We start from the raw sequence: 6,000 nt of genomic DNA, 5'->3' as shown, positions 1-6,000 counted from the left end.
GCTGGGAATCAAACCTGCAACACTTTGGTTCGCAGCCCATGCTCGATCCACTGAGCTATACCAGCCAGGGCTAGAATGCACTTTTGATTTGGAAAAATTGTGAATACTTACATTATTTTATTGTGTAATAATATAATAATATAAACATTAATAATGATATATAAATATGTACTTTATAATAAAGTAGTAAAATTAATTTTCATTTTAATTATTAGCAGTTTAAAGCTTCTCTGGTATAGGGATATTTATGAGTATATATTAAAATTAATTATTTTATTATATCAATCAAGATATTGATCAAATATCCTTTCTCCAATGGCAATTCATTAAAACAAAAATAATTTTTATTTCTTTTTCTGGTCTGATTGCTGTGGTTAGGACTGCCAATACTATGTTAAACAGAAGTGGTGAAAGCAGACATTCTTGTCCTTGAACTCAGAGGGAAAGATTTTAGTTTTTACTCATTGAGTATGATGTTGGCTGTAGGTTTCTCGTGTATGACCTTTATTATGTTAAAGTGTTCTTTCTCTACTCCCACTTTGCTGAGTGTTTTTATCATAAATGAATGCCATACCTTATGAGAGGCTTTGTCTGCATCTATTGATAAGATCATGTGGTTTTTGTCTTTCCTTTTGTTTATGCGATAGATTATGTTTACTGATTTGTGAATATTGTACCTTCCTTGCATCCCTGAGGTGAATTCCACTTGATCATGGTGTATGATATTTTTAAGGTATTGTTGGATGAGGTTTGCCAATATTTTGTTGAGGATTTTAGTGTCTATGTTCATCAGCAATATTGGCCTGTAGTCTTCTTTCTTTGTTGTGTCTTTATCTGGTTTGGGAATTAGGATGATGCTGGTTTCATGAAAAGAGTTGGGGAATCGTGTCTCTTATTGGATTTGTTGGAATAGAAAGAAGGAAGTATTACCCTTTGCAACAGCTTGCATGGATCTGGAGAGCATTATGCTAACTGAAATAAACCAGGCAGTAAAAGACAAATACCATGTGATCTCACCTGTAAGTTGAACCTAATTAATAAACCAGACAAGCAAGCAAACCAGAGACATTGAAATTGAGAACAAACTGACAGTAACCAGAGGGGAGGTGGGAAGGGATAATGGGGGGAAAGTGGGAAGTGTTGTCAAGGGACATGTATAAGGGACCCATGGACAAAGTCAAAGGTGGGTAGGAGGGTGGGAGGTGGGACGGCTGGGGTGGGAGAGAGTGGTGGGGGAAAATGGAGACAACTGTATATAAACAACAATTAAAACAAAAAGAAAAATTAATTTCTGTGACTATATTATCTTCTGAAAATATGTTTTAACAAATTTTTGCTCTTAATAGTCATCTATAATTGAAATAACACAGTCATGGGCACAAAAAAAGATAGAACTTCAGGTTATATGTGGAGACCAAATTTGTTTGAACCTGTTGAAATAAATTTCTAGACCTGCAATGGAGCCTCTCCTGCTGGGGCTGCCACATCAGCAAACCAAAATTTCACGTTCCTGGAAATGCTGTATACCCAGATGGCCAATCCCCAAATGCCAAGCCAATTGTGGGCTCTACAGTTATGTCCTCCTTTGATCTTTCAACACTCAAATAGCTTGATATATATATAAGGCCAGATATGCAAACTGGGGTAATCCTGCTGTTTCTGGGGTTCCACTTCCCAGGCTCTAAAACACCCGGAATCACCCACAATCCCTACCAAGCAGGTGGGCTTCCTAACTCACTCCACTTTCTACCCTGGTCCATGGGGGGTTTCCCCCATCAATGAAGGACACAAATTCTTTACTAAATAATTAATTTCTGTGACTATATTATCTTCTGAAAATATGTTTTAACAAATTTTTGCTCTTAATAGTCATCTGTAATTGAAATAACACAGTCATGGGCACGAAAAAAGATAGAACTTCAGGTTATATGTGGAGACCAAATTTGTTTGGCATTTGGCATTTGACAGTTGTCGCAACGCGATGGAACCTGAACACAGCTGCTGAAGATCCCAGCCTCTTCAGCTGCTCTCCTCTATCTCAGTTGCTACTCTCAGAGGAGCTCCACTTCTTTCATGTTCTGTGCTCTTCAAGTTTGTCTGTCTTCATTCTTCTTGGGGGAGGGGAAAGGAGGGTGGGTGAGACTCCAGATTTTTCACAGTGAGACTTAGTGGTCCACAGCATTTGGGTTTGTGGCTGATCTCATCTACAAGGTCATTGCACCCGGAAGGTGCTGACACATCTCAGGAGCTGTGTACAGGCAGCACTTCTGGCTGAGTTCTGGAGGATTCTTTCAACAAGGGAAAATAATGAGCATCCCTCAGTCAACAGGAAGCAAGATGGCAGGTGTTGGGGGAAACTTACAAAAACCTTATGGTAATTCAAAGCCATAAAATGCCTGGGGACTTGCAAAAATAAGAAGTGTAGGTTATTTTCACCAATAGCACATTACAATGAAAGTAGAAACAAGTCAGACCATTACAGTCTTTTGAGCATCACCACTATGAAGAAATCTTTTCGTGAAAAGATTCTATTGTCAATGGGCAACTCAGAAGCCGAAGCTACAAAATTGGTGGACACAGGTGGAGCACCTGAAATCTGTTGGAGCAAATACCACCTGCACTAGGAGCAATTATACTCCTGTGCTAGGAGAAGTGTTCACAGAAAAGGTTAGAGTAATACTGGGTCACCTACCAACTTCAAGAAAATTTCAGTGCAATTAAATATACTGTAAAACACCACAAAATTGCCAACCCTGAGGCACACCCCTTTTAGATATTAATTTGGCTCCAAGAGACCCAAGGTTTAGCTAATGAAATGAAATCTTCAATTTCAAAGAATTGAGTCTGTCACCTTCCAGCATGCCTTATTTTAAGTCCCCAAACTGTGGTCCTGGGAGATGTAGATAATTAAAATGGCAAAATCTCAACTAAGACAATGTAGAATCACAATAGTCATTATGGGGAATGTTTGAGTTAGAGAGAGTTGTTTCTTTAAGAAGGGAACTAGAAAGCAAGGGCACCGAAATCAAACAGAATGGCACACTTAGTTTAACTGCCATGCAGGTGGCTCCACAGACAGGGGATTGTAACACCTGGGACTTCCCACTTGCACCCATCTCAGGTTCCTCATTGAAACATCACAAAAATCAGTGTTTCATGCGCAATCAACTGAGAGACTGGAAAAACATGAACTATTAACAAGTAAATTAAATAGATGTAAGATAAAAGTTTATACATTGACTTTTCAACAATAATTTTGCCTTATAATATGTCTACTTAAAAATAGTTTCCGAAATCATTTTGATAACTTCAAACCTTTAAGTTATACTAAGGTCTGTTTAATGATGGGCATTCATTGATTATCAAGATCATTTGCAAATAAGATAAAATACTGAAAATTATTACTCAACTTATATTTATCCACTTTTGGCATTTTTTTACAGAGAAACTGAAGATATTTGGGTTTATTAGTAATAATGTTTTGTGCTACATATACTATGAGAAGGAATATACTTCTAGAAATTACTAAGCGTATGTATAAATTTTCTAATCTGTAATGTTAATGTAGCAGTTCACAATTTGTTACTACTTAGTTTTCTCTAGAAATAAAGGATTATAAGGGTTAAGATTTCTGATCATTACACGTAGAAATACTAAGGGTGAAAGGAAATAATTGGGTATGGAAGTCAAATGGCTGATTGTTCCAGCATGAAAGAGAAAAATTACAAAAGATAAAACCTGAATGGATATAAAAAAGTTTTGGAAAGTAAGTGGAAAAGGAATTCTATGTGTGGCCAGGCTGTGGTCATCCTCCCCAGGAAGCGTGCTCCACTGCTTGTGAGGCACTGCACTCCCGGTGTGCGGACTGTTTTCTTTGAGCACAGGACATCAAACCCATTAATTACTAAATTGTTACAGCTTTGTCATTTGACATACTATACTTGTGTTTTTTCAATGACTTAAACTTTTTAGTAAAAGGTATTTCAAGTGTTTGGAGCCACTTTTAACATTTTGAAAAACCAGACATAAAAACTGAATGATTCAATTTCAGAAACAACCATAGAAGCCATTTCAATAAAAATTTGAATCACTCTGCATTGTTTTTAATAATAATAATCCTTGTGAAACACAATAAGCATATGTACATATCCCTTTGTATACTAATGTTCACCTGTAAGATGTATATGTGCACATTAGTTATGTTCTGGGCATATTTATTGAAATGTATAATATGGGAATGACATTTGACATCTAGAAAGATAACATTTGTTTAATAAAGTCTATGTTATAAACTATGATGTTAGAAATATGAATAAGGTGTTAGAGAAAAAGGAGGTAGTAATTAATTGGGTCAAGGGATATCATAGTTTCTCAGAGTTAAGTTTTGACTGAGAAATTGCATTTGAGCAGAGTTAGAGGTGGTGATAAGCATGAAGGGAGTATCAGGAAGAGTGAATCTGCCTGGTGGCAATGAAAGATTCATGCTTCAGAAATTATTTCATATTTGTTGTGCCTGGACTATAAGCCTAAATGAGGAGTTAGAAGAGGGGCATAGTAAAAGATTAATCTAGGAAGGTAGACTGGAGCATATTATGAAGAGTTTTAAATAGCTAATTAAGAACTTCAAGTGCTGTTCTTCACAGCAAGGAGATCTCTCAATTATAGTGATTCAATGACTCTGTTTGACAAAGGGAATTCTGACTGAGATACAAAGGACATATTTAAAAGCAAATAAAGGAAGTCACCAGTGCAGACATTTAGAGAGTGTTATTGAATTATTTCATGCATAAATAAATAAATAAATAAATAAATAAAATAGCTTTAAAATAAAAGTTCTACAATTACTATAGGAAAAGATGGGATGCTGTAAAAGACATTTCATAAGATCTATCAGTGGGGTTTGTGGGAAAATATACTCAGGGTGTCTACATAGTTACTTCTTTTACTTTCATGTATATACACTTTCACGAAGGTCAGAAGTATTAAAATGGTACACTTTGATACATGATGAATTCTGTGGAACTTCAGACATCAACCAGAAGTTGAGAAGGATATCTGAGCAGATGTGAAGATGAAATTCTCCCCATTATTCCACCTGTGTGTTTCCCCTAGTTCCTCTACATATACACATATACACATAGACAAATGCATACCTTTATTGACATACTTACATATTTACATAGTGGGCTTCCAGTATGGAGTTTATTAAATAATCCCAATGTACCCGATTGGGACAGTACTTTTTATCACTGCTTCCTATTGAGTTGCAACACTTTTTGTAAAGAATAATCATTGTATTATTTATTTAAAAAATTTCCTGGGTTTCAATTTTCACAAGCACATATAACCATTCTGTCATTCTGTTGCAAATTGGTATTGTAGTTGGTAAGAGGAATAGAGTACTCTCAGTCATGATAGAAATGCAAAATTAAGTCCCAAAGTGCTTTTTTAAAACATGGTAGAATTTGATCTGGTTCTCACTGAATGGGATACAATAAAAAAGCCAGAGAGATCACAAGGGTATTTCAGGCTGAGAATGGTAGCCACACTATTGTTCATTGTGTATGTCACTGTGAAGATTTGCAAAATTATAGCAGAATCATATCCATAATATTGTATTTTATCTTTGTTTCTTTACAAGTGCAAATTGCAACATTAATAGAAATTCTGTAGATAAAACTGAAAAGAAAATAAACACCACTCCAAGACTCATATACAGTCATAGCTGCTGTTTAAGTCTGTTGTGCTTCTTTTCATAGTTGTGATTATACAGTATTAACCAAGTTATATTCAGCTTTTTAAAATAACATCATAAAACAAACTAAAAATGGCACAATCTATTTCCAGATTCCTTTTCCAGTGTTTTTTCCTAATGATTCATATTCACTTACCAATATTTGGATTTGGTCATTTTTTTAATGTTCTCCTTTATAATTCTGATATGTCTCTGTTATTGTGTTAAATTATTATACAGACTTGTGGAAATACTACTCATTCTCC

The sequence above is a fragment of the Phyllostomus hastatus genome, unplaced genomic scaffold (genome assembly GCF_019186645.2).
Source record: "Phyllostomus hastatus isolate PE091 unplaced genomic scaffold, TTU_PhHast_1.1 phas_contig_29, whole genome shotgun sequence".
Lineage (NCBI taxonomy): Eukaryota > Metazoa > Chordata > Mammalia > Chiroptera > Phyllostomidae > Phyllostomus > Phyllostomus hastatus.
This window is presented reverse-complemented; position numbering follows the sequence as displayed.